This window comes from Rhinolophus hipposideros (assembly GCF_964194185.1).
Source record: "Rhinolophus hipposideros genome assembly, chromosome: 1".
Lineage (NCBI taxonomy): Eukaryota > Metazoa > Chordata > Mammalia > Chiroptera > Rhinolophidae > Rhinolophus > Rhinolophus hipposideros.
The window spans coordinates 73,559,322-73,570,181 of NC_138047.1; the positions used below are offsets into that span (position 1 = coordinate 73,559,322).

The window sequence follows — 10,860 nt, forward strand, 5'->3', positions numbered from 1 at the left end:
CTTTAAGACTGTACTATGTTTTAATAAGTTTTATGCCGTAGAGCCAAACCCAGCATTGAATGCGGTCCTGACTGAGACGTGTACTCGTGTTTATGTTTACTGAAAAGTATTAGTGTTCCAGCTGCATTTCGGCACTCAAGATTTTGGCAGGGCGGCAGTGATGGCTCTTAGTTATAGTCCAGGACTGTGGAATAGAGACATGTGAATATTCAAGTATTAAATTGGCAGTGTCCTGGGGAGAGAAGGGCACGAAGGAAGAGCGAAGGCCTGGTCAGGGCTCTGCCCTTGTCAGTTACTGTGCAATCTTGAACTACTCAAGCTACCTAACCTTTTTGAACTCCAGTCCCACCACTGTACACGGCAAGATAATGTAGTTACTTACTATTTCACAAAGTTATTCCGAGGCCCAAAATATCCAATGAATGTGAAATGCTGGTAAAACGTAAGGCATTTTTTTTTTAAGGCTGCCAGTGCTATGTGGACACTGCCATATGTAAAAATATGAATGAATAGAATGAAAACATAAGAACAATAAATACAAATAATATATTTAAAATATAAAATACATAAACATAAAGCTGTATGCAAAGTAAACATATAAATAAACTCCTTAAGCCACAACACTTGTAGACAATCCGTTGTAAGAAGAGATCCTAGCTATGTTGTATAGGTCTTGTTTTCAGATAGGGATATGAGCCTTGACCTTGTTGTATCATTTGGACAAAGTTGCACATGGAGAAATGTTGCTCATTCTAAAAATAGCAGTAAGTCTACTCAGCTTGCTAAACCTGGTAGGAGTCCTTTTGTTTCTTCAAAATAATTTTCAAATTCCCGTTTGTTGAGGCCTATGTGGGACCCGGACTTAATAGACAAAAAGTTTACTTTTGGAAATTGTGTATCATCTGAGAAGAATAATGTGGTTTACTCTGCATTTAAGATTAGGTGGCATTTTGTAATACTAAATGAATGAATATGTACGGACATTCATCTGTTGAGATTTTTAAAAGATTCTATGAAACCATATTCATCAAGCATAGGTGATATTTTTTTAGGCATGGTATTTATTCAGTAGAAAGAACATTGGCTCCTTGGGGTTTGTGGAAATTTTCCAACACATTTTTGAAAACATGCAGAAAACATGCAGGGTTTAATCAGCACTGTAGGATTGGATTTATTTTATGTTGGGTTCCTAGGTGTATTTCCCATACCATTGCTATGCCTGTTAAGTCAAACATCCTGAGTTGCTCTCACAGCTGTCTTCATTCCTATTACCACCTCCCTATGGTCAGTTTTTAAAATTTCTCACCAAGTCAGTTGTAATGGTGTCTTAATTAATTTTCCTGCTGTAGTTCCTCACTGTGCAAACACCCACAAAAACCATCCAAACAAAACCTTTGGTACAGAAGTTATTTTCCCCTAGCGTAGCAGTTTAATTATACTTACCCCCTACCCATAATACATACAGTTACCATTGCTTGCAGGATTCTAGCCCCATAATCAGGGAACCAGCTTTACTCTCTTGCTCTAACCAGAGGCTATACTTACACTCTTTCCTTCACCCAAAATGTCACCTGTCTTCTGAAGTCACAGCTGTTCTTTTAGCCCCAGCTTGAGACTGATCATATCATTAACTTTTCCTAAACCAATTTCCACATCTGTGGTGAAACTAGGGCTTCTCCTTGCCACTTCTTTGATCACCTTCGCTAGTTGTTAGTCTGTCTTCTCTCTACTTCTTGCTCCTCTGGTCCTCAGAGTGGCTGTCTGGCCAGCTTGTCTTTGGGAACAAACCAAGAACAAAATTGCAGGACGCCATAATAGAAGTAAGCCTTGCCCAGTCACTCTGTCATACCACTTTATTTCCTCTATAATACTGTCTATTATCTCATCATCTTATTTTTTTTCTTATTTATCTGTCTTGCAATCTCTGATTGAAATGAGATTCATGAATAAACTATCTTGTTCACTGCCCTATCCTCATTATTCAACACAGTGCTTTGCATGCAGTAGGTGGTCAGATGTTTGAATCAATGAATAAGTGTATCAAAAGGCAGAATAGAGAGAGAGAGAGACTGCTGCATTCGAATCAAAACTCCATCATTTACTAGCTGTGTGATTTTGGGCTAATGAGTTAACCTGTCTGTTTTCTGTTTCCTCCTTTTAAAATGGGACCATTAATACTACTTATCTCAAAGTTGTGGTGAAGACTAAATACTACGTGTATGTAAAACACTTAGCACGTTAGTAAATTTAATCAATACTAGCTTTTTTATTGTTATACTGTGTTTTATGCTTAAGAATGTAGAAATATTTTTTATCTAGGGTGTTTAATTCTAAGAAAGGTTTTTGTCCTTTGAGTAAAACCGTTTTACATGAAAATTCAGCTTTTCAGGAGTTCCTGATGTTTGATATTTCTTTATAGAAGTGTTCATTCTTATTTAGTAGTAGTTTACTAGTTTTAAAAGTAATTCAGTAGTTTCCTCCTAGTCCCTAGGAGTTCATAAGATTATTTTTGAGAATGGAGACTGTGCTTTACTCAGTTTTGTGTTTTTCTACGTGCCTTGCACACAGTATGCTTTCAGTTCATTAAATGAAAGAATAGAGGTTGATGGGCCTGAGAAGGAAAGCAGGGGTACGTTCAAACCTTCAGTTAACAACCCAAGACAGACGCTGTCTGGTCTTTGAAGAATCAGCTGAGGACCTGAGTGGTTTGCTCAGATACTACAAGGCCTAAGAACTGAAAAGGCAGTGTAATGTGAGGGGAAGGAGACTGGGTTTGGAGTCTGACCTGACCTGGGTTTAAATCTTGTCCTTGGGTTAAGTCATCTCCTAGTTTTGTAAGAGGAGTCTAATGGTGCACCCTCCATGGAGTTGAGGGGAAGGTAAATAATAAGAGAGTGCATGCAACATGCCTGGCACAGTGTTCAGTAAATGGTTTTATTATATATGTAGCCTCATGTCTAATACTATTACAGTCAGTTATAAGGAACGTTTAAAAGTGTCTAAGGAGAAGTATTATTTGTTTATGAACGTTTTAAACAAATTCTTGCAAAATGTTCTTTTAAAGAAGCAATGGCAAGGTAAGGTAATTAATTGGGTGTCCAGGAAGGAAAGTGAGTGGCTGGGCATCTTGTAGGAAGGAATTGTCCTTCCAACATGTGACACTGAAATGCAACCCTGTTCTCTGAATCTCTCTTTGTTACCAGAGATGTTAACATCTTTGGTAACAGTTCCTGGCAATGCAATGTTTATGGAACTCATCTTCATCAATGATGGAGATATTACTGTGTTATACTTTTTTTATTTATAGGGATTTTCTTTAAATTCCTCACATAGCTTACTACCCCTAGATACTGCTGTAAGTTAAATGATTGGGTACAAATGATTGGGTAGCTTCTTATAAACAAAAAGTAGAATGAAGATGTAGAGAGATTGTATTTGTTAAATAAAAATAACTTTAATAATATACTTACTGTAGAAAAATTAGAAAGTACAGATGAAAACTTACTCCGTGATAATTTCTGTGAAACTTTCGATGTGTATTTTTACAAACATTTATATATTTTATATGCATTAATGTGCATATACTTGTATATGTTTTTATAAAAATGGCACCATAATATACATAATCCTAGGGAATTTGGCCACCCTTACGTGCTAACTAATATATTGGGAGTGTCTGTCATAGCTACTTTTACATTATCCTTTGTAATGACTGAATAGTATACTATGTTATAGATGTACTATCTTTTATTTACTCACCTATGGTTGAATTTAGTTTCTTTTCAATTGTTTAGCTGCTGTTTAACTACTCTTCAACAAATGTTCCTGTAAAATTTAAATCATTTTTATTTACGCAGGGATACAGAATAATGGTAGGACTGGGACATGAACCCGGGATTAAACCATCCCAAGCTATTGGTAGTTCTCATAGTGGAGTCTGTGGATCTTTGTTGGCTTGAGGACCTTCCGGTGGTCAGTGGAGATCTCCTTTTATTGACATGCTTATCTTATAAATGCTGATATTGAGGTTTTGGAATGAATTATATTCCACTAGAACTTGTAATATAATAAAAAGCAAGCATCATTTCATTGGCAAGTAATCAAAAGTTGAGCAAGTCTTTAACTGAGTTACTTTTTTAGAGATCAATGGACAGTTGGAAGGAGGTGTGGTTTTATACAGTTCATACAGTCTGTGGATAGAAGTTTTTAGTTGTTGTTTGGTTGGTTGGTTTTGTTTAGGTCTTAGTAAATGTGGTGGGGATGACAGACACATAAACACGTAGTTAAGCACATACCCTGCTATAGATGTTGGGAGGGAGAAGTTGTAGCATGGTAACTCCTGCATCAATCAGGAATTGTCTTTGGTATTAATAGCAAAAGTAGTAGACGCATATAGGCAGGCATGCTTCACACAGCAACCATTGGCATTCTCTCCATGTTAGTTTTAATGTAATAGAATATAAATATAATTATTACCCTTTCCCTGACCTTTCAGTTTGAACATGAAGCATTTGCTTATTCGTGTCTGGGCAGGTAGTGCTGCCAGCTCAACAATTATGAGTCTTTATTTTGATTTCTTTGATTGGTGTCAGCCTTGTGTCTGGCTCTGAATAAAGAACAGTTCAACATACTCTGCAAGCTTGGCCTGCCTTCCTCAGCGAGCTAAGTTGTGGAGACAATAAGTGTCCACGGATAGGTGAATGGATAAACAAAATGTAGTATAAACACACAGTGGAATACTATTCAGCCTTAAAAAGCAGGAAATTCTGCAATATGCCGCAATGTGGATGTTCCTTGAGGACATTATGCTGAGTGAAATAAGCCGGTCACAGAAGGACAAACATTGCATGATCTCACTTACGCGGTATCTAAAGTAGTCAAAATTTGTAGAATCAAAGAGGGGAATAGTGGTCGCCAGGGGCTGGAGGGAGGAGAAATGGGGAATTACTAATCAACAGCATGAAGTTTCAGTCTAGCAAGATGATGTCTAGATGTCTGTTATTCAGCATTGTACCAACAACATTGAAAATTGTATTGACACTTAAATTTGTTAAGAGGGTAGATCTCATGTTAAAGTGTTCTTATAAAAAAAAAAAGTTGTCTCCTGGTTTTGTCTCCAGGAACTTACTGTTTTATTGCAAAGTTCAGTGGGGACTTCTTCCTGATAATACCAAAGCTGTGCCATGTCTGTTGGAAAGCATTCCTCAAAACCCTGTCAGCTGGGGTGTGCTAGTGTGGCATTTATCTGGGTATAAACTCCTGTGTCTAAAGAGTGTAGGGTATTAGGTGATAAGTGAAATTATAACTTTAGCAGTTCCATTACCATCATAAAGTGGGAGGCAACAAGAGACTTTTCCATAATGTGAACGTGTATTTAAAAATCCTGCCTTGATAAAGGTACAAAAGGTCACCCCTGTGCATCAGATTTTGAAGATTACCTTGTCTTATCCATCAAATTATGAGTTTCAGTCATTCCGTAAAATAGGTAAATGTAAGGTTTTAGACATGGCATAGTCTTTTTTTTGGGCATGGCCTTTTGTTTTTAAAATGGAGATTTATTTTATTCCTGATTATTTTGTTAATTGGTATTAGTGATGGGTTTGACTATTTGAATACTGATAACTTTGTATTATTCATTCCTAAACAAATGTAGAGAAAAATAGAAATGCAGTTATTATGTGACTATTTAGTATTGCTTTTGAATTGAGGTTTTTAAGTACCTTAAAGGCAGAATTTATATGCATTATTATTTTTTTCCAAGTTGTTTTTATTAGATATTGAGTAGAATAAAAAACTAACAGTAAATCATCCATAGGCTCTAAAGAAACCTGATACAGCAAATGCCTGTATTACTAAAAAGAATATTACTAGGTAAACAAAACCAGAAGTCTCCTGTGTCTCCCTCCCCTGGAGGTACTCCTTTTTCTTGAATTTTGTGTTTCAAGAACACAATTTGCTTTTCCATAGGTTTGATTCCCTAGATAATATTGTTTACTTTTGATGGCTTTGACATTTTTGTAAGTAAAATCAGTGTATTTTTTCCCAACTTCCTTTCTTTGTTTAACGTTAAGTTCTTAAGATTCATCCCTGTTGTACATAGCTCTAGTTCGTTCACTTTCATTGCTGTATGGTATTGCAAGGAGTTAATAATATCATTATTTATTCATTCCTTCATTAATGGAGATTTGGGTTATTTCAGGTTTTTGGATTAATAAACAATGCTGCTCTAAAAGTTCTTATGCCTAACTCCTGGTGCCTGTATGTAAGAATTTCTCTTGGGTATACACCTAGAAGAAAAATTCTTGGGTCATGGTATATGTAGTTGTTCAGCTTTATTTTGGTCATGCCAAATTATTCTTCAGTGTGATTGTACTTATACCCCCATCATCAAAATCTTTACATTGTTCCATATCCTTGCTAGGACTTGTTATTAGCAGACATTTTGATTTTTGCGAATCTGGTCTTTTGTGTTACTTTTGAATAACAACATTCATTGGGCTATTGTAAACTTGCAAACTTGCATATCTGTAAATTTGCAAAAATTTAACTGTCCTCTAGGGGCTTACGGTTACCTGTGCTGACAAGACGTACTTTAAAAAGATAAATGATAAGGTGCTAAGTGAAAGTTATAGACAAGGGGTTATCTTTTCTCTTGATTATTTTAGAAGTTTATTGAGTTTCCCTATGTTTTTATTACGAAAATTTTCAAACTGGAAAGTTTTTAAAAGACTATTACACTTAATTGCAATATACCCATCATCTAAATTAACATGCTGTTCGCCTTCTTTATGTGTGTTTGTGTGTATATTGCATTTGTGTATATATTTGTTAAAAACATTATAGAATAAGTCACAGACAATGTGATAACCACACCCATTAGATATTCAGTGTGCACTTTCTAACGAAAAAGACATTCTTAACTGCAGTATCATGATTATATTTAAGAACATTCATCTAACAGTCCTGTTCAACTTTTTCAGTTATCCTCCAAGCATATTTAATAGTTGTATTATGGTTTTTTGTTTTTTTTTGGAATCAAGATCCTATCAAAGCTCACATAGCATTTGGTTGTTATGTCTCAGTCTCATAATTTAGAACAGTCCTCTCATCTTTATTTTCATGATACTGATTTTTTTGAAGATACTTGTCAGTTGTCTTGTAGAATGTCACACATTCTCAATTATCTGACTATTTCCTCATAGTGTCTTGAAGTTGTTCTTTCATCTCTTGTAATTTTTGTAAGCCAGAAATTAGGTCTAAAGGTCTATGTTCTGTCAAGATTCACTTGACAAGAAGACTCGTAGGTGAAGCTTTGTGTTTCATACTGTATCACATCAGGAGGCACAGAATGCCTGGTTGTCCCACTCCAGTGGTACTAAATTTGATCAGTTGGTTAAGGAGATTGCTACCATATCACCATTGTAAACATACATTTTTCACTTTGCAATTACCATGTAATATGTGGGATGATGCTTTGGCAATATGCGAATATGCATTCCCTCAACAGTCTTTCTCCTAGTGGTTTCTCCATGAGCCTTGCCTGTTAATTATCTCAGTGTGGATTGCAAAACGTAATTCCCATCCCCACCTAGTCCCCATTGTTATTTAATAGCTGATTACTTTTACCTACCAGGAAAAGTTTTCCCTCATCAACTGGTGAATGTTCCACCTGAAAATGGTAGTATGCTATTCCTCCTAGAAAGACGTAATGGTAATATAGTGGCCACTTCTGCTTGTCACATATGCTTGTTGTTTTCTCATATTTCAGTTTAGGGAGCTTTGGACTTTTTTCCTTCATTAAATGCTAAAATCAATTACAGTCCTATTGTTTTTGACGTTGGTCAATGTACCATCTTCAAAGTGGTTTCTATACTCTTTTGATCCTCCTCCGTTAGTCTCTGATTGCTTCCTGGCTTTCTAGCACAAGACAAATCAGATTTACCTTGTAATTTCCCTATCCCAGATCTGGAATCATTCCTGTCTCCAAAGAACCCTGGTTTCTGGGAGGAATGTCTGTAGAAGTCCAGATCTGGGTGCTAAGTAGGCTCCATGCTATGGGAAGGCCCCTGCCTCTAGGAGACGGGGTAGTGACATCTTTAAGGAACTTTGCTGATGGCTCTGTGGAGGACACACATAAAACCACGAAAGGGCAGTTTGATAAAACAGCATACTGAATAGTTGAAAAAAATTATAGGTAAGGACAGTTCCTAGAAGGCCTCCTGAAGTATGTGAGTTAAGAACTGGATTTTGATAAATTAAAAAATAAATAAAAACTAAGAGATAAAAAGGTGTGTATTAGGGCGAAGGAAAGGACATTCTCTCCGGGGAAAGGCTGTGTTTATGGAAACAGAAGCAAGTTGAGGCATGTGTGTTACACCAGATGGATTAGCTTTACTGTAGTGAAAAGTCCTCAAGTACAGAAATACAAGGATAAAATGATTGTAGGGATAGAGACCTTGCTGTCCCGTTGAGTATATTTTTTCAAATTGTCAATATCTCCTTTTGCTTTTCATTATAAAAAGCAGTGCATGATCTTTGCATAAATTTAAAATAAGTGTATAAAGTGGAAACTCCACCATGATCATTTCCTAAGAGAATGTTAACAGTTTGGTTTATTATCTTCCCAGACTTTTATGTATATATTACATAGAGGGTTTAAGAGCATGGATACTGTCTCAAGAAGGCCTGTATTTAAAACCTGGCTTTGCCATTAATTATCTATGTGTTTGGGGGGCATGTTAATTAATCTGTGGATCTCAGCTTTCTCATCTATAAAATGGGATAGTAATGATAGTACCTACCTCTTAAAGTGGTTGTGAAGAATAACAGGGTTAATACATAATAAGTGCCTAAATCATGTGATAGGCATGATTGTAGTACACGTTTGGTAGTACACACTCAAATGTTACCTGTTTTTTTTTTCCAATTTTATTTTTTTCATACAGTATTATATTAGTTTCAAGAGCTGTTATTTTACTTGTTCAAAACAAAAATGATATTGTTTTATATTTTATACAGGTATGTAGTTTTATAACTTACTTTTTTTTAATGTGTCTGTCTTATTGTAAAAAATATATAAACTTTACCATCATAACTATTTTTAAGTGTACACTTCAACAGTGTTAAGTATATTTACATTGTTGTGGAACAGCTCTTCAGGATATTTTCATCTTGCAGAACTGATACTCTGTGTCGATTAAATAGCAACTGTCCTTTGCTCCTTCCTCCCACCCTTGATAGTCACCATTCTTTCTCTATCTGTGAATTTGACTATGTTAGATACCTCATACAAGTGGAATCATACAGCCTTTGTCATTTTGTGGCTGCCTTATTTCACTTAACATAATGTCCTCGATGTTCATCTGTGCTGTAGCATGTGACAGCATTTCCTTCCTTTTTAAGGCTGCAGAGAATTAATTGTGCATACCACATTTTGTTCTTTCTTTCTTTGATGGACATTTGGGTTGCTTCCACCTCTTGTTTATTGTGCATAGTGCTGCTATGAACATGGCTATGCAAATACCTCTTTGACCCTGCTTTCTATTCTTTTGGATATATATCCAGAAGTGGAATTGCTGGATCGGTAAATAGTTCTGTTTTTAATTTTGGGGGGAACCATCTGTTTTCCCTAGTATTGTACCATGCCAGTATGGTTTACAAAGTGGTTTACAATCCCACCAACAGTGCACAAGGGTTACAGCTTCTCCAATCCCCACCAGCACTTGTTATTTTCAGGTTTTGGGTTTTTTGTGTGTTTTTTCTGGTTTTGTTTTGTTTTGTTTTGTTTTTAAATAGTAGCCATCTTAGTTAATGTGATGCTGTCTCATGGGGTTTTGATTTGTATTTCTCTGATGATTGTGATGTTGAGTCCCTTTCATAGGCTTGTTGGCCATTTGAATATCATTTTTGGAGAAATGTCTATTCAAGTCCTTTGCCCATATTTTAAATAGGTTTGATTTTTTTCTCATTGAGTTGTAGGAGTGTTTGTGTACTTTGCATATTAACCCCTTATCAGATACATGATTTGCAAATCTTTTTTTTCCCCGCTCTGTAGGTGGCCTCTTCCCTGTTGATTGTGTCTTGATGAACAAAAGTCATAAAAGTTTGACGCAGCCCCACTTAACTACTTTTACTTTTGTTGCCTGTTCTTTTGGTGTCATATTGAAGAAATCGTTACCATATCCAATGTCATGAAGCTTTTCCGGTTTTCTTCTAGGTGTTTTATAGTTTGGGGCCTTACATTTAGGTCTTTAATCCATTTTGAATTAAATTTTGAATGTGGTATAAGAAAGTACAGCATCATTCCTTTGCATGTGGATATCGGTTTTCTCAACACCATTTAAGAGACTGTTCTTTCCACATTGAGTAGTCTTATTTTTGGACTCGATTGTATTCCATTAGTCTATAGATCTTTGTGGTAGTACCATACCATTTTGATTACTGTAACTTTGTAATATGTTTTGAAATCAAGAAGTGTGAGTCTTCCAACTTTCTTCATCTTTTTTGAAATTGTTTTGGCTATTTGGGGTCCCTTGAAATTCCATATAAATTTTAGGATGAATTTTTTTCAATTTCTGCAAAAAACATCTTTGGGATTTCAATAGGAATTATGTTGAATCTGTAGATTGTTTTGAGTAGTATTGACATCTTAACAATATTGTCTTCCAATCCATAAACATGGGACATCTTTCCATTTATTTGTGTCTTTAATTTCTTTTAGGAATGTTTTGTAATTTTCGGTGTACGTTTCTGAACTTCTTTGTTAGATTAATTTCTAAGTATTTTATTCTTTTTGATATTATTGTAAGTTAAAATTTTTTTTATTGGGGAATATGGGGGGACAGTGTGTTTTTCCAGGAC

General features: G+C 35.6%; 1 protein-coding gene across 2 annotated transcripts in view; it reads left to right on the forward strand.

The window, feature by feature from the left end:
* Nucleotides 1-10,860, forward strand: part of METAP1 (methionyl aminopeptidase 1) — a 62,271-nt gene that overhangs the window by 1,407 nt on the left and 50,004 nt on the right. The window lies entirely within an intron of this gene.